At 33.9% G+C, this 18,642-nt stretch overlaps 1 protein-coding gene across 1 annotated transcript in view; it reads left to right on the plus strand.

The window, feature by feature from the left end:
- The first annotated feature begins 1,159 nt into the window (after positions 1-1,159).
- Positions 1,160-18,642, plus strand: part of LOC108910125 (poly(rC)-binding protein 3) — a 228,360-nt gene continuing 210,877 nt past the window's right edge. Inside the window, exon 1 of the mRNA XM_018714652.1 lies at positions 1,160-1,231. The gene's annotated coding sequence lies outside the window, so the exon portion shown is untranslated. The remainder of the gene's footprint in view (positions 1,232-18,642) is intronic.

Here is an 18,642-nt window from a genome sequence, read left to right on the forward strand (position 1 = left end):
AAAAACTATGAAATATTTTTCAATTTTACAATAATGCGCTTATTCTACCTGCCAAGGACTACATATTCTGAAAGTTTCGTAAAAAAAAATTTCCATTTTAAAGATATAGAAGTTTTTAGCTGTTTTTTGCAATAACTAATACATTTGTTTATCAATTCATATCGGGCTGGGCTCAAAATTTTTGGTACAAAAAGCTGTACAACCTTTGTCAAAAAAAATTTTATGTGAAATTTTTAGTTTCGTTTTTTAAATGAAAAAAACTGTTTTTTGCGAACTTTGGACGCCATTTTCAAAATGAAGCCCTAACATTCAGCTGGAGTAAAGTAGTTCATTCAATTCTACGTAATTTTTCCTAATTTGTACATGTCTTTATGTCTTTGTTTAATGAACTAAATTTTGGCAAAAAACGAAGTATTTTCGACAGTTTGACTGGCCTACTAGACATTAATACAATTTTATTTGTAAAACCCCTGAAATGTTGCATTAGAAATTATTTAATAGTTTTTGCAATTAACTGGGCGCTCATGACACATCTTTAATGACAAGAGCCTGTGTTATCTAGCTTCCTGCCTATTCTGTTTGCTCCAAGAGCAGCCCATTTCTGGGTCAAGTTGAAATACGTGACAATTTGAAGAAGTTATCAATAGCAAATTTTCAAGATAAACATCGACAATGGAGAAGGGTCTTTCTTTGAGGTTTTCTCGGTTGTATTTTATAAATGGATAGAGTAGGGCTATACAGAGCGATTGTTCAGTAAGAGACAGCATTATTATCGGAGTTAAATATACAAGGTGTTTTTTATAGGGTCGTTCCTTTACAGATCTCTTTTCCTGTTTTAATTGGTAACCATTTTAAATAAAACGCTCGAGTAATGATAAAAGTAAATAAAAAATATTCTACGTATGTAATCTTTTGTATTGTTTCATTTATATTTTTATTTCTTTCAATGTCCAATGTCGTCTACCTAATTTAATAATAGCTTTTATTTCAAGTTAAAAAAATATATATTATCCTGATTGCAAATTTTATTAACTACCGTAGAAATATAGTGGATTGAATTGAGTTAGCCTGTCCAATCCTGACCCATAATTCGTGATGTCTTGCTCACTTTGCGCGTTTCTTGCTTGGTGTCTGGCTAAACGTAACCTCTTTCTTTGCAGATCCCATCTGCTAGATGCCCTGAAAAATAAAATTGGCACAAACGACACAGGAACCAAATTGGACGTATAAGGTGAGTCACTTTATTATTCAGCGTGAAAACTGCTATTGTCGGGGGAAATGCAATTTGCAAAGAGTCTTTTGAGGTAATATATTTCAGGTATATTGTGACGAGCAAGATCTTCCTAACACTAATAATACTTCAACAATTTGCTAACGTGACTATTGATTTAAAAGAAAATATTATGAATGGTGTTGAGTGTAATAACCAAAATATTTGCAGTTTTATCGAGTAATATTTCCGCATCATCTTGCCAGGAAAATCGTATTAGCCGGATTTCTCCATTTGAAATAATTTTGCCGACGCGCGGGACACTGTAAGGTTATGATATTAAAATTTCTTTTAATACCGTCGGAAGGAATTCTTTGAATAAGATTTCGCGAAGGTTGCAAGATATCTTTGAAGGTTTTATATCTCCATCGAAGAATTTTCCTCATATTTGTCGAGAGCCCGCTGATAAGCATTCATAAAGTCGCGTACCATTTATCTTTTGATTAAATTCTTTTTACCGAAATATCAGCGGGACCGGGAATAAAAAATTCCCGGGTCATTAATTAAAATTTTAAACGGCATATTTTTACGTCGGATTTAATTATGCCCTTTCTTATTTTTTATCGCTACAAAGACAACACAGTACGGCTCCGTACTAATTATAACGTTTTAATTATTTCCTTCGTCAGACAGGGGAATGTTTTCGTCGGGCCTAAATCTCTTTTATCCGTGTAATTTGTTCCGATATTTTAATCTCGCCCAGACGCGCAAAACTTCAAATACAAATATCTCTTTAAGTGAATCATTCTAATCTAGATCGTTTGGCGGATGTACGTGATTTTGTTTCAATTCCACTTTTCTTCCAAAGGTATCTGATTTTGAATTAATTCCCCTTTTTAATAATTTGTTCAGATCTTTCTACTATCTTTTAAAATAAACTGAGCATTTATAAAAAATGTTTTTGGTCATGCTTTACGTCGGAAAGATGGCATCAATCCCAAATCTTCGGTTTTTTTAAATGCTTTTCAGGGATTCAAAGGAAAAAGAATGGTATTCAGAATAACTAAGGGTTGTGACAATAAAAAAAACGTGTTAAATTTCATGATCATTTGTAGGTTTAGATAAAAATTCTTTTCAATATTAACATGTTTGTTTAAATTCACTAATTTTTTGGCAAAACCAGAAACGGTCTTAAAAAATTTAATTAGTAGAGTTGTTATAAAAATTTCACACTTTATGCGATTATTTTAATGTAACTACGAATTTTAAAAGTAGACAAATGGGTAATAAAAGATGTGTGTATAATATTTTTTTCACACTTTTGTTGAATTTGTTATAAATAATAAATTTTGCCTTAAATTTTTAATGTTTGTTGTTACAACTAAAGAAATCGAATGAAAATTCCTTGTTCGTTTTAAATGTTCTCATACGTTTTTGAATTTACAAAATAAATTTGTATGTACGATAAGAAAAATTAAAAAATAAAACTACACAAAACAAGACGAATTCAGAAATCAAAGGAAAAAACAGGGAGATTATTAAAAGTTACAATAGATTTTCAAAATTAAAGTCAGATGCCGTATGGTCAAAGGATTGGTTCTAATAAGGTTACAACAATGCATAATTTGCTCTTCATTCTCCATAACAAAATTTTTAAACAATAGTTATTTACACTCTATTGCCTATTTCATTCAGGCACCCGATAACACATATTTGCTAATGAATGTAGTGCCGGTCTTAGGCATTGCAGGAGCATGCCGTTCTGATGAGTTATGAAAACTTACTTTGGACAACGTCAATTTCAAAAATTTCGATGACATTTCCTAACTAACCAGTCGGCAAGAATACCAAGAATAAGATTGCACAGTTTTTGAAACTAGAACATCCTGAAACATATACAGGCCATTAATTCTGAAGAACATCGGCAACGTTACTGGCTAATAATACTTGATCTATTAGCAATTTAGATTAACGAAAACAGGCAATACATTAACACTAGTAGTTAACAGACTTAATAAGACGAAGTAGTAGTTGTTCCTTGATATATGCTGATGACAAGAATATATGAAACGGAAAAAAATTAAGATAACAATAAAAATTAAAGAAAACGATGACGGGATAATGTCGGTACTTTTTAATATTTTCTGACAGTTATTAATAAACATTTGTTGTTGTTTTTTCATTACTTCCAAACTTTTATATTGCTGATTTGTCGAGAAATAGTTATTTATTCATGATAAAAAGTTTTGTATAATTTGGGTCTGCTTTACGTAAGACAATTAAAAATCGCCAAAATGTGATTATTCTTTTTTGACTAAACACCGTATTTAAAAATTACTTGAGTTCTCAAGCAACTTTCTTAAATACAATTTTAAACAAAAACAAAAATTAAATGTACTTTGCTTAGGAAAAATTTCGCGTTTTGAAATTTTTTGGACGCTCTGTTTTGTTACATATTTGATTACTGACCATGGCTGCCCAAGATCCGGGAACACAGTGTATATTTTTCTAAAACAACAAAAAAATTTAAAATTGTTAAATACTTACTATCCTGAAAATTGGACAATTGTCAGATAAATGTAATTGAAGGAAGAACTATTTAAAACTATTAAGCGAGTTTTTTCTTGACTAAACATATTGGGGGAAAACAACTACTCTGCGGACTATAGGTCCCGTCCAGCTAAGATCATTCGTCAGCAGAATTACCAGGCATCGGTTTCCAACTTATTACTCCTCATCAGTCTGCTATTTGGACGTTTATCTACCGACATGTTTTAGTTCATTCGCTTTATTACTTTGCTATGGCTAAAGATTGATGTTTCCTAGCGAACCGCTCCCGTTCTTATCATATCATCATCATCAGGCCCGCTAACACCTTTTATGGTTTTAACAACAAACTCGATAAGAGAACATCACTTAAAATAAATTGGAACCGGGCCCTGACCACTCTCCCGGAGTGTGTAACTCCTCCATAGGATACTTCCAAACAGCTTTTAACTTTTATTGGTTTCCCCACTACTTGCGGTTGCGGGGGGAATTTTTAAATCCCCGTTACAGGAAACCCGGCAGCGGCCCCGAAAGGGAAACTTGAAATCTATTAAGCTGAACAGTGAGGCCAAAAATTACTTTCGGGCCGTTAAGATTTATTATCGCTGGAATATGGAAGCGGCATAAAGCTTAACATCAAGCTCTTCGAGGTTTTGACAGCGAGTAGTATTTTAGAGACATGTGAAGGTACTAAATAAGGATTTTATTGTTAAATGTGCCTTTATCTCGATGCGAATGTAACTTTTATGACGGAATTCGCTACAGTTTGTCTAATTTGTTCGAGTAACCTTAAATTTTGCGGTTTTATTGATCCATCTTGTAGAAGAAGTTCAACCGAGAACAGGGACCCCCGACGATTTATCTTACGTTCTATTCCTCTTCATTCAGAGTTGGAAAGTGGAGTGGTAATTTATGGGCTTTCAGGATATGTGGGTTACTGATAATATTTTGTTTTTACGTTATCGACCTCTTTTGTGCACCATACGACCACAATTGGGATTATACTGTTTAGTTAAGTTTAGTTAACCTACAAAGTATGTCATGTCTTAAATGTTACTGCTAGATATCTTTTGGCAAATGTAATATCGGAAATAATTTGCTATATTGTTGTATGTGCTTAATAGGTTTCTGTTATTGTAGGTTGCTACGCTATTCCAGCCTTTACAACTCTACTAGTCAGAAGTCAATAAATATTATAGCTGGAAGGGCAGGGGTTGAATTTGTCTTAAGTCAGAGCACACAAGGATACCTGTGAAAAGGAAGTTATTTATTAATAATCTGTGTTTGCCTATCGTTCACTGCAGGGACTGATGATACAAGAAACTTACAGGTTAACTCTGTATATCATTTACTAGTTAGTCATGTAGAGAATCAATGAGATATACAAGGTTGAACGTCAAATTTATGTCACAAATATCGTTAGTTATATCGCCCAAAGTGTAATTGCAAATTGTGTACAGTTAGCTAATTTATAAATCCAAAATCCTTAAACTAATATCATCAAATTAAACTACTCCATAACAGATATCAAATAAACAGTAAAGGATATAGAGGCCAGGTATTTATCTTCAAACGAGATGTTAAAACTGGTATATATTCCTACGACGAGTAAGGTGGTTTCTTGCTAGCTCTTTAAGGAACTAAAGTGGTGTCGGTGGTGGTTAGTCCTCCTAACATCAACAAGAGTCTTGTCTCAGAATAGTTGTCAACTAAGCGAGGTTATGTCGCTCTACTCCGCTAACAGAATCACGGAGTGTGGTGATAGTAGAACGAGCTCAACAAGGTGGGAAGGCAGGATGTCCAATAGTATATTTTGTCAACGAATATTCCCCCAAGATCGCGGTGTTCTAACCTATAACCATGCCCGTCTGTCGTACTTCCAAAATCTTATATTTTCCAAATAATCGTGATAATAAGACGATGAGGGACCGCACAGTGGGAAATATTGGAAAAAATTCTCGCCTCTCGCCAATTTTCATCGTCTCGTCGTGATTTTTTTTTAATAATCTCGTGGTAATCTAAATTTTCATATTCCGGTGAGGTTTTTTCGAAAAACTCTTTTTCTTTTTTTTTAATGCTTAGGGAGCGCCCCAACCTCAATGTCGAAGAATTTTTTTTTAAATACTCGATGTTCAGCTGTAGAAAAAAATGTTTAAAAAGTATCTGCGATTAATAAAATTGATTATTATGACCCTTGATGATATATTTTGAGGTTAGTTAGGTTTTTGAAAAAAAACATCAGATATATCATCAAGGGTCATAATAATCAATTTTATTAATAGCAGATACTTTTTTAACATTTTTTTCTACAACTGAAGATCGAGTATTTAAAAATGTTTTCTTCGACATTGAGGTTGAGGCGCTCCCTAAGCATTAAAAAAAGGGTTTTTCGAAAAAACCTCACCGGAATATGAAAATTCAGATTACCACGAGATTATTAAAAAAAAAAACACGACGAGACGATGAAAATTGGCGAGTGGCGAGAATTTTTTCCAATAATTCCCACTGTGGACCGGCTCAAAGAAGCCTAAAAAGTAAATTAATATTTCGATGTGAATATTTTTGAATTTCCAAACCATTAGAGAAAATGATATAAAGAACAATTCTTACCCAACTAAGTGAGCTTACAGTAAAGTAAAGTTACACAATTGTTAATAATATCTTTCAACGAGCTAATGAAGCTACGAAGTGATCCTTTCAACGGTTGAGATTTAAAAGAAAGAACTGATCTATGGAATATGGAATTTTAAGACAATGGTCACGTGATCTAGATTTATTCGTTTTGATATAGAGTAAATTGAACCGTTTCACTATACCCTGGTCATCTATTTGAAACTGTTATATTATGTTTAAACAAAGTAATATAAAAAGTTATGAATATATACATTAATAATAGTAATTGATAATTAATTTTGGAATGAATTGAGTATATTGCAATTGATAAAATAATTAATAAGTAATTATAAAGACATACTTTAATTATTTGTAAATGTTTATATATTAATATTTTTGAAAACCGTAAAAAGGTTGTTTTAGTTATGGGTGTTTTTGGAGGATTAGGAAGAGATGAGTTGGTGAAGCTTTCAATAGATGATATAGATGACAAAGGAATTGTTAAATGAACAATACAAAAACTGGAGTACTAAAATCTTTTACTTGTATCGACAGTATACTACACGCTGTCCCACTAGTGCGGGAAAGTCCAATATCTATGTTAAAATGAGGAATATATGGATTTTTCTTTTTACTGTGTTGCCACATTTCTCGGAATGTACAAATTAAAAATATATTTAACTATACAGGGTGTTCCACTTTTCTTGGCCAGACACCAACTTTGTTTTTTTAAATGGAAACACACATTTTTTATATTTTTTCGGATTCTACATAAAAAATAAAGGGTACTTTGTGAAGAATAGTTCTATTCAAATATTCACACTTTTTGAGATATCTCGCTAGAATGGTTTTTTTAGACGATATTGGCTGCTTACATTTTATGATACTGACAGATTATACTAACAGCTACTAAGCCCATTTTTTTTTATCAGATGTTTAGTAAGGATGACTCTTCCGAATCATCCTCCAAAAACTGGCCTGCGTTATACAGGGTGACCAAAATATCATATCAAAATTGCCAATTGAAAAATTGAAAAATCTCGTCTTACCATGAGATGCAGAATTAAATTCTCTGTTATTAATTTAAAGCAAATTATTGTTACATATCAAATATTAATGTTAATAAATTTTGTACTTTCATTTGTCTGCTTCATTTATTCACGGCACATTCTACCCTTGCAGAGGAGAAGGGCACAAATTAGGACCAAATTGCGGGTGACAATATTTAGGTCGCTTATTTTGTCCTAGCATGATATGACGTCGTTTTCGTATTAATAAACAAGCTATATCGCCTAAGTGAAAAATAGAGATACATATTTTTCGACATTATTGAATTTTCACTGTATTAGCTCCATTTCGCGCTTTTTATACTTTTTTACGAATTATAAATGCAAATGTAAATGATTTTCAATATTAGACTAAATGCATTTTTTAAAATATTTTAGAATATAATTAAACATACCTTTTATAAATTTATTTTTCATTTTAGTCTTTTATTATTGTTTTAAGATATATTTTGTTTGTCTTTATTTGCATTTATTTTATTTGTAATTGTATCTTTATTAACTGTTTATTGAATTATGGACGTGCGCAGATATTTTTGTGAATTTAGCATGAATTTGAAATAATCAAATAAATAAATAATTCCCATGGAGGTCCGCCAATGTCCGCGAATATTATTCATAGGTTTAAAGTGTATAAAACAGTGTATCATTCACACTAAAAGTATATGTACAAAAAAATAATAAATTGTGTGCTCGTACACAGTTCTTATGAAAACACGACATGAACATTTAATGTCGCACGTCAAGAGTAAGAGTTATCGATTAAAGAAATCATCGCTCTCGCGATTCCCCCCTTTCGGAGCGAAGTATCGCTGTGCGAATCCCCGAACCGGGCCCGTTAATTTAAACAGAAAATCAGTTTAAATTAACACTTGAAATATAAGGGTGTCCTCGTCGCCTCCTTTCGCCCCAGAACTTCTGGAGGTCTCGCCTACGTCCCGAGAGCAGTTCGTCAAAGATAATTAATTGAATTCGGCAAGGGGTACCGGAAGAGCACAGACCCGACGACGGACAGTTTCTTCCCTTAAATGGGCTTATTGAGTCACCGTATTGCCGAGTTTGAAGTATCAATTACACGGCAGGCGAACATCGATCTGGTCAGTTGGGCTGCGGTGTATTGCCTTCTCTAATTAAATTAATTTATTAATAAACGGGGCGCAAATCTGTTTGAATTTGAATTGATTGTTGTCGATGATGTAGGTCCCCACTTTGCCTTGAAAAAATTAGTGAAATTAATTAAGCATATAAATTTGCATAATTAAAATGTACTGATCTCCACATAGGCGAGGCAATGAAGCACAAAAGTTCGGAATTTTTTCCATAAAGACTGATCGGAATGCGGTTTTTTGCATTCTCTTCCAAAAATTTTTTGTAAAAAATGTGGCTACTTTGTGTTTCTGACAAACCGGAAATTGCATTGCTGCAGCCAAATATGCATTCAAAAAATGCATTTTTTGAGACGCCTTTTGGAAGATTTCAAAACTTTGTAAATAAGAGTCAGAACTGGCCCAAATCGGGTACTCGAGGGTTTTCGAGGTCGCTGATCACGATTATGATGTTCAAATTGACCTCCCGAACACCTGGAGCTAAGGAACGCCGATGAACGTCATCTCCGTGGGACTCTCGCACAAACCACGCGGGGAAGGAGAGAAATTCGACGCCCGGGGTTTTTTTGGGTCACTGAATTCAAATATGCCATCGTCGAACACCCCCGGACACCTGGTGCGCCCGAACCTGGACGTGGACGTCATCTCCGAGAATTTTCCTAATAAGATCGCCAGAAACAACTCAAAAATCATCGTAGGGGCGTTTTTTGGTGCGCTTAATCCAAATTTCACGTCGAAAACGATCCCCTGAACACCTAGTGCTCTGTAACCTGGGCCTGAACGTCGTCTCCGAGGGGTTTCCTCACACAATCGAAGAAAACGAACCAAAAATCGTTATGGGGGGTTTTTCGGGGCGCTGAATCCGGATTTCACGTCGAAAAGTACCCTCCCAACACCTGGTGCACCCGAACTTTTATCTTGACATCGATGTCATTCCCATGAAGGTCAACCAAACCTGATGGCTTAAAGACCGACATCAATACTGCAACAACTGTGTGGAATTGTTGATTTTTGGTTAGTGTTTGCGATCGTGTCTGGAAAACCCTCGGAGACGACGTTCAGGCCCAGGTTACGGTGCACCAGGTGTTCGAGGGGTCGTTGTCGACGTGGTATTCGGATTAAGCGCCCCAAAAACGATCCTACGATGATTTTTGAGTTATTTTTGGCGATCTTGTTAGGAAAATTCTCGGGGATGACGTCCAGGTCCAGGTTCGGGCGCACCAGTTGTCCGGGGGGTGTTCGCCGATGCCACATTTGAATTCAGCGACCTAAGAAACCCTCGGGCGCTGAGTTTCTCTCCTTCCCCGTTAGAATTTTGGGAGAGCCCCACGGAGAAGACGTTCGGGGCCAGGGTCCGGTACACCAGGTGTTTGGGGGGCGTTGTCGACGTGGAATTCGGATTCAGCGCCCCAAAACCCCCCTATATCGATTTTCGGTTCGTCTTTTTCGATTATGCGAGGAAAACCCACGGAGATGAGGTCCGCGTCCAGATTCCCGTGCACCAGGTGTACAGGGGGTCGTATTCGACGTGAAATTTGGATTAAGCACCCCAAAAAAACGCCCCCACAATGATTTTCGGGTTGTTTTTGTTAATCTTGTCAGGAAAATTCTCGGAGATGACGTCCACGTCCAGGTTCGGGCGCACCAGGTGTCCGGGGGGTATTCGACGATGGCATATTTGAATTCAGCGACCAAAAAAACCCCCGGGCGCCGAGTTTCTCTCCTTCCCCGCGTGGTTTGTGGGAGAGTCCCACGGAGATGACGTTCATCGGCGTTCCTTAGCTCCAGGTGTTCGGGAGGTCAATTTGAACATCATAATCGTGATCAGCGACCTCGAAAACCCTCGAGTACCCGATTTGGGCCAGTTCTGACTCTTATTTACAAAGTTTTGAAATCTTCCAAAAGGCGTCTCAAAAAATGCATTTTTGGCTGCTGCAATGCAATTTCCGGTTTGTCAGAAACACAAAGTAGCCACATTTTTTACAAAAAATTTTTGGAAGAGAATGCAAAAAACCGCATTCCGATCCGTCTTTATGGAAAAAATTCCGAACTTTTGGCCTTTTTAGTGCTTCATTGCCTCAACTAACAATGTTTTATGTAAGTGCCCGCATCTTGTTTACTTTTTGAGATACAGACAAAAATTCGCGAATCCTCGAATTCAATAATTAAAGAAATAATTAAGCCCATTTTCCACATTTTTTCATTTTAACCAGTTAGTTTTCAGTTAGTACCTATTCTAAAAAATGTATTAAAAAAAAACTGTTTAATTTAATTTTATTTTAATTCGATGCCGGCTCTTTGGCAGTCAGTTACCGCGTCGCTGAACAGATTCATCAACTGAAAAGCGCTGAAAATCTTCTAAACAGGTGCCTGCTAATTTCTGTTCCATTTACGTGGCTGAACTGGTCGTTGCTAAATTAGCCTATATTCACGACAAGCCACTCTTGTACGGGTCACTGTTTTCGGCCAAAGTCGATTTAGTTTTCCTGCTAGTTTTTGCCCCTTAGCTGGTGTCACCGGGTACTCGTTACCGAGGATACAATTAGAGTCCTGTTCATTAGTGCAGAACTAAATGGTGTTTTACGTCTTGTTCGTTCTGGGCAAAGAAAAAAGTTGGAACATACCCGCTAAGCCGGGTTTATTAAACAACGAATCGCAAAAAATTATTTACATAGTATTTATATTTTTTTATAAGTACATGTCCCAGTATACAGGGTGTTCTACAAGCTCTATGACAAACTTTGATAAATGGTAGCTGGGTTAATTTCAAACATTTTTTCTTATACGGACATAGGTCCGACTCGTTTTTGTTTAATAGTTACAAGCATTCTAAAAATATAATTTCATATGTCAATCAAAGTAACCTGATAAATAAAAATGATAGTTGCTATACTATAATTAATTATTTGTGTCATTTTGTTTATTCATTTGACATTTAGCGTTGAAGTGCTAAATAAAAAGTGCATTTATTTACAGCTGAAGATTATTATTTACTGTAATAAGGTAAAAGCTCCCAATTTTTTTTGGGATAGCATGGATTTTCCTGAAGATTTGCATACAAGCTCGTCTGACCCCCTACAAAAATCGCAGTTTTACGTATTTTAAAGATTCAATTCATGTTCAAATATGTTGGATAAAGTTCCTTTCATGTTTTTTAGTATAATTTATGAAATTTAATTACTTTTCAACCCTTAAAAATCCTTAAAAACTACCCTTCCATGGCCATCAAAATAGAAAAAAAAGTTTTTAACAATTTACAATATTCTTTTGTTGCATTCACAATGTATTGCATTTCTTTTGTTATTCATTAGAAAGCCTACGACTTATTACAAAGTTGCAACCCTTAAAAACCAACCCTTATAATAAAATAAACAAAAAAATATTATTGAAAGCTTGAGATGTTTTAATGGTATGCATATGTAGAATTATAAACTTTTTATTGGTTTTCAAATGATCTATGATACATTGCAACTTTTCAGCCACCCAAAAAACCCTTATGGAAGACCTACCCCTCATAAAAAACCCTATCCCATATAGAAAAATTTTAATTAATTTTTTTAAATTTTATTGAATTTATTCTTAATATTTTTTTTATTAAATTAATATCAAATAAAAAAATATATATACATGTAAATTCGGATAAGTGTGTGTATGTATAATAGTATATTATTAAAATACTTACTCAAATCAGTTCACAAGATCTCCAAAATACACAAAGATGATGGTAATTTACCCGCTCCGAAGCTAATGTCAAAGTAATGCGTTTCACAAAAAAATCATTCTAATTAAAAGTTTTATAAATGTCTAGTAGATATATTTATATTTGAGGTTAATGAGATTTCTGGTTCCGGTTCTACTTGTGAAATATCTTAATCTTCTCCAGTTTCATTAATAGGCTACGACGTAATTGACAAAGAAAGAAATCCTCAAATCTAGACATTTTGCCAATTTTCTTGCTCATTAAAAATTATGAAAAATCGGGACTGGGAATGAAGGCATTGAAAAAATCCGCCTGCTACAAAGCAAATTCTGATGTATTGGCTGAACAAGGGGGAATATTTTTTACAAATATCCATTGATCCGGCCTGCGCCCTAATCGCGTAAAATCATTCGAACTCGTTAGGGCGTAACAATTGTCTTATTGTATTCGTTTCTGAAAAAGGCATTATTCCCTTCATTTGAAATTTAAATTCGCTCCTCTATTTTCCGCGGGTAAACTGCTGAAAATGCGTAAAAGAAAATGAAGATGACGCTTCAAAGGATGCTCCGGTTTAATAAGTAGGGTTTCAGTAATAATTCCTGGACCCGCGAGTAGCAGATACTTTGGTGTTATTAAATTGATTTTTAATGACGGAAATCTGGAGCAGTATCCTTACTCTCCTGTTGCAAAATTAATGAGATCCACTCGCAGGTAAAAGCGGAAAATAACGATTTCACTTGTACATTTTAATTACGGCTAAGAGGGCTTCGCGAGAGCGCGGCTTTTAAAAATTAGGAATCCGCCCGCCATAATGTAGTTTCCTTGTTCTATCGCCGACTGCCTGGGACTTCTCACGATTGATAAAAAATTTGAGTTTTGCCGGCGACACTTGCTTGCAAATAAACGGAGTGACACACTCATAAAAATTAATGCAGCTCATCATATTTTGACGCTACAGTAGATAAAGTAAAATTACATCATATACTAGTAAAATTACATTAAGTATGTAATTTTACACTTTCGTGTAGTTCACCCAAAATGTATATTTACATTGTCGATATACAGTGTGTCCATGGATTGAGTGGACGTAGGGTGTATATTTATATGTATGTATGCGCCGTCATCGTCAATCAGCCACGCGAGCTGCCGAGCTGTTTAGTCGCCAATTTCCCTGTAATCGAACTATTTCATTTACGATTTTAGTTATCTTTTGATGCTAATTGCATGTAATTATGTCGAGCGCAGATAATGCTAAAAAACCACAAACAATTCTAGTCCAGTTACTCAGGGTTTTTACCTCCGAGTTCTTTATAACTGAACCGACTGACGTGAAATTTTGACTGAATGTGGGGAATGCCTCAAGGAAAAAACTTATATAGTATACCGAAGTGTGTTTTTGCCCTGGGGGTGGTTCCCACCTCTTCTTGGGGGTGGAAATTTTTACGCCCAAAATAACCACAGGAATCGATAGAGGAATCAATTTTAAGTAATAAATGTTATATAAAGTTTTTTGGATAATCCAATACTTTCCGAGTAATTCGTCATTGAAAATGATTTTTTACTGAAAAGTGCTTGTTTTCGGACAGTTTTTTTGCAAATAACTCTGAAACCATTGGATTTAACGAAAAAATTGTAATGAACAAAAAGAAAAGTAATAAAAAACAAATCTAATGGCATTATTTTGTTTTTCTCTAATTGCAATATAAGTTATGGATTTTTAAACATTATTATATGTTAGCTAAAAACTAAATTGGAACCAGTTAACGTTAAATAACGCCAAAACCATAAATATTAGGAAAAAACTATTTGGACCTTTTTTAAAGTACTTTGGAAAACCTTTAAAATGAGCTGTTTTAAAAGTCTGTAGAATCAAAATTAACGGAAATATGATCGAAATAACATGATACGCTAATTTTTTTAAGAAAAAATTAATAAACAAATCAGTGCCTTTGGCGACAGAATTAAAATTAAATGCACAGATTTCTTCATTTATGTTCTGAGAATATGTTCTGGGTCTTTGGCTCACTTACAAAGCATGATTTCGAAAAAAAACTTAATTTTTGAAAATGTTAATTTTTCAAATTTTTGAAAAAAATCGATTTTTACGCTGTAACTTAAAAATTAAAGGGTGTACGAAAAAAATACAGGAGTAAAAAAATTTAGCTCTATTTTTGCTGAATGTTTTGCTTTATTTTTTATTTCTCTAAAATTAATATTAATCGAGATATCACCATTTTAAGTTATCATATGAGTCAGTGAATGAATGAAGCACCCTTTTCGAGCCCTTTAAACCCTTCAAACTTAAAAATGAAGGGCTTAAAAAAGATTAACTCAACAGTTCACGTAGCCCTTACAATTCCCTGCAAAATGAGCTATTGTGCAATTAAAAATCTTAAAAAGTAAGAAAGTTATCGTCAAAAAAATAAACACATGTATAGGTGATCATTTTAGGAAAATTTTGGTCAGACAAGAATTTTGAACCATATATTCGAATAAACCAGTACTATACTATATTATAACTACTATATTATAATAAGGGAATAAATGTTTATTTAATACGAATGCACATTTAAAATGTTTCTACTCTTTCAATAATATTCTTTCATTTTATTTTCGAAAGAAGGGGTATTTTTCAAGGGTTGAAAAGTTGCAATCGATAAAAAAGATTTTTTAATCAAGAAATCAATTTTAATTTGAGAAAAATGCATAAAACGTTTCAAGTAGAAAAAAAAGTTTTATATTATTTTCATCCAAAGGGATGGGTTTTAAAAGTTTTTCCGGGTTGAAAATTTGGGATACATTAAATTTCATGTTAGATAGCACATACTGCACAAATAGAAATACATAAAATGCTTAAATTTGCATTTCTTCTTTTTTTTCCCAATAAGGGGTGGTTTTCACCTTTTAAGAACAAAAAGCACACCTAGCGCATATATAAGTTCTGAAGTGGGGGGGTAAGATGAGCCTTATTCTAAATTTTGAGAAAAATCGATGCAGTTATAAAAAAATTCGGAGGTATTACTATATTTTCAGCTACAGTAACTGGGCTATCATATTATACTATAAGTAGCTATAAAATTATTAACATACAAAAACTTTTCAGGTGGAAAACAAAACAGAAATATTTTTTGGAATAAAAAATAATTTTATGAAAGAAAAGAAAAATAATAAGTACTAAAAATACCTTGTAAAGCTGCTTCCTTCGTTTAAATGTTTAATTTTTTTATTTTTTTATAAAATTAATAAAAAAAAGCAAGTAGTAATAAATTATGTACTCAGGTCAGCTTCACAGCTTTATCAATAGTAAATTTTTTGTCCAACAAAGCGGCACTCAACACGTGTTATTTCAAGTGAATGGGGTCATAGGGAAAGTTAAATATCGAACAATACTTTCTTTTACTAAGAAAATATAAACACTGATGTAATTCAGAATATACATTCTTGTATATGTATAAAACCGTTTAAAATAAATATTAATAAACATAAAATAATAAGTATTAAAGAGTGCACAACACACGTTGGCGAAAACCAGAAGACTCGATTTATGTTTAATTTAATCTTCATACTGATTTCATATATCTACCATTTGATATACTAAATAATAAAACATTTCAATCCTATTGGAATATATACAAACTCGAGTGGAAATTACCATGTCGGACAGCTTGGAAGTAGATTATTTAATTACGCAAATATTACATCAGTAGATGCCGAATGGTCGTTCTCTTCAGAGTAACATATTTTATCACTGCCGCAAATAAGTTTTGCTGAAACAAATGTAGAAAAATACCTGATGATGCGATCTATAACGGATCCATCCAGATTGTGGAACCGATGACAACGATGCGTAAAACAATTTAAGTGTTTCACAATGATACAATTGTATAAATCAGTCTTCACTTTATTTTATGACAATTCTAGTAATAATAATAGTAATAGTAATTGTAGAATCTCTTATTTTACATACTAAATATTTTTTCCAGACAGGTTAAGACGTACTTAAGTGAAGGGCAAATGACTACATATTCTCTAGAGTAGAACATACATTTCTGAATTATACCGAAAAGTAAATAATACAGACCATTATTAAACAGTTTTCTTAAAATACAAGATTAAGAATGAAACTCACAACAACATTAACATCATTTTGGTGTAGTACGGAGCTACTGCTCACTATTGGACTTATAAAACACACTATATTGCAAAAGAAATTACAGATTTGCTGTTATTCTTGAAATATCTTTTTATTAAGAGAATATTTATGTTCTGTTTCTCCTGTTCTCCGAATTTCTAAGACACATCGCCGAGACGAGGAATTCCCGGCGTTGAAATTTCAATAATTCCTTTTAATCAAAAATAACATCCGAGGGAACATCGGGCGGAGCTTATTTTATTCTGATCGTTAGCGCTCTCGCTGCTAAGAGGTTTGTTTAAGCCCGAAGAAGGGAATCAATAACGGAGAGAGGTGTCGCTCCGCTCCCTCCGGAGCGAGTGTCTTATTTGTCGTCGCGCTCAAAGACCGTGAAATCTAAAAATTTTCACATCACTTTGTACACGATAAGCCCGTAACATCTTGTCCCGATTTTTCCGGGATTTAGGATCCGTGAAACCATCTCCGGGGGCCCCAAATTCGATTCCGAACGTGCCTAATGCGAACGTATCCAGGGGGCGGCCGTTCCCTTTCTCTCCATTGAAAGAAAGGATTACTTTTCGGGGGATGACGAGGGTTTATATGATAAACGGAAAAATTAAAGCCCGTTCCGCTCGGACGATGACTGGGAAATAATACAATTTTGGGGGGCTTTTGGAAGGGGAACTCACGTATCATAATCCTGTGTTTGAAAGACTCGGTCCAGTCTCACTGAAAATTACTACACTCCAAAAACCGTATGCGTATTCTTAAAACAACTGAATTATTATACACTAACTATGTTTGAAGGTGTACCAAAACCAATTTCGTATTGTTTTTATATATCATTCAACGGTATTTAATTTATAAATAAAATAATGCGAATCAGACACAAACAATCTTCAGCAGCTTTGACAGAAATTTAACCGTTGAAGAAAATCATCTGGCAATAGCACTCTCAGAATAGTACGGAGAATATTTCAATATCCTTAAAATTGTTTAATGACTTACTTCATTAAGTGTCTTCCAATTGAGGTGCTGCGATTGTTTTAGTGTTTGTCATATCATCAGTATATTTCAGAAAAGATGCAGTCTCTTGAAGCTGCTGATGTATGCTTGAGAAAGTTTCATTAAAAAAATACATTTTTTCATTTCATGCATATTTATCAGTTCTGAAATATTATCTTTTTATATTTTCTGTAGAAAAATGATAATAAAATTAAATAATATATCTATCCTCCACCTTGTGTTATTTTCAAAATAAATATCCATAATTTGGGGTCATTTTTCTTTTATAAATTTGAAAGTAGTAAAATAGTAATAGTAAAATAGTAAAGTAAATAGTAAAATAGTAATAGTAAATTATACTATAAGGGAGAGAAATGCGTTATTTTGGCAGAGGCGCAATTTGAAGCCCGAGGGCTACAATGCACCGAGGACAAAATAGCATCTCTCCCGAATGGTATGTACTATTTTTTCCACGGTCTCATTAACTTAAAAACACATATTTTGTCATTATGAAGTAAGTAGCACCAGAATTATTGTATTCGGATTTGAGCATTTATTTAGTAGTCGTTGAGTTATTGTCATAACTATAAAATAAACAAACAAAAAGAATTGTCAAATTAAGGTGCTAGTTTGGTTTAGTTTAAAGTTTGTTTAGTGCACAATGAATAATTGTGAGTCGGAAGAGATTGTGGAGGCTGCAAATATTGCAATAAGCAATTTGCTGCCTACGAAGTCAAGATCTTTATACGATATAGCCTACAATCGGTTCAAAAAGTGGTGCGCCGAGAAAAATGTTCAAGTATACAGCGAGAATGTTTTGTTGGCATACTTCAGTGAAAATGCAAAGAATTACAAGTCTTCCACATTATGGGCGCAATATTCTATGGTTAAGTCATGCTTGATAATTTACGACAACATAGATATAAGCAAATTCCCCAAGCTGATCGCATTTTTGAAAAGAACCGGTGACGGATATCAAGCGAAAAAATCGAAAATATTGACAAAGGGTGAAATCGACCGTTTTCTATCAAGTGCAGATGACAAAGAATTCTTAATGATTAAGGTAAGATTACTTTTGTTGTTAGGTATTTCAATTATTAAGTATTTTGATTTTTTATAGGTTGGATTAATTCTGGGGATTGCCGGAGCTTGTCGAACTGATGAACTAGTCAATTTAACTGTAGATGATATTGAGGATGTAGGCTCTTCCTTGATTGTAAAAATTCCAAACACTAAGACAAAGATTCCACGAACCTTTGTGGTTA

Source organism: Anoplophora glabripennis, unplaced genomic scaffold, assembly GCF_000390285.2.
Source record: "Anoplophora glabripennis isolate ALB-LARVAE unplaced genomic scaffold, Agla_2.0 scaffold27, whole genome shotgun sequence".
NCBI classification, from domain to species: domain Eukaryota; kingdom Metazoa; phylum Arthropoda; class Insecta; order Coleoptera; family Cerambycidae; genus Anoplophora; species Anoplophora glabripennis.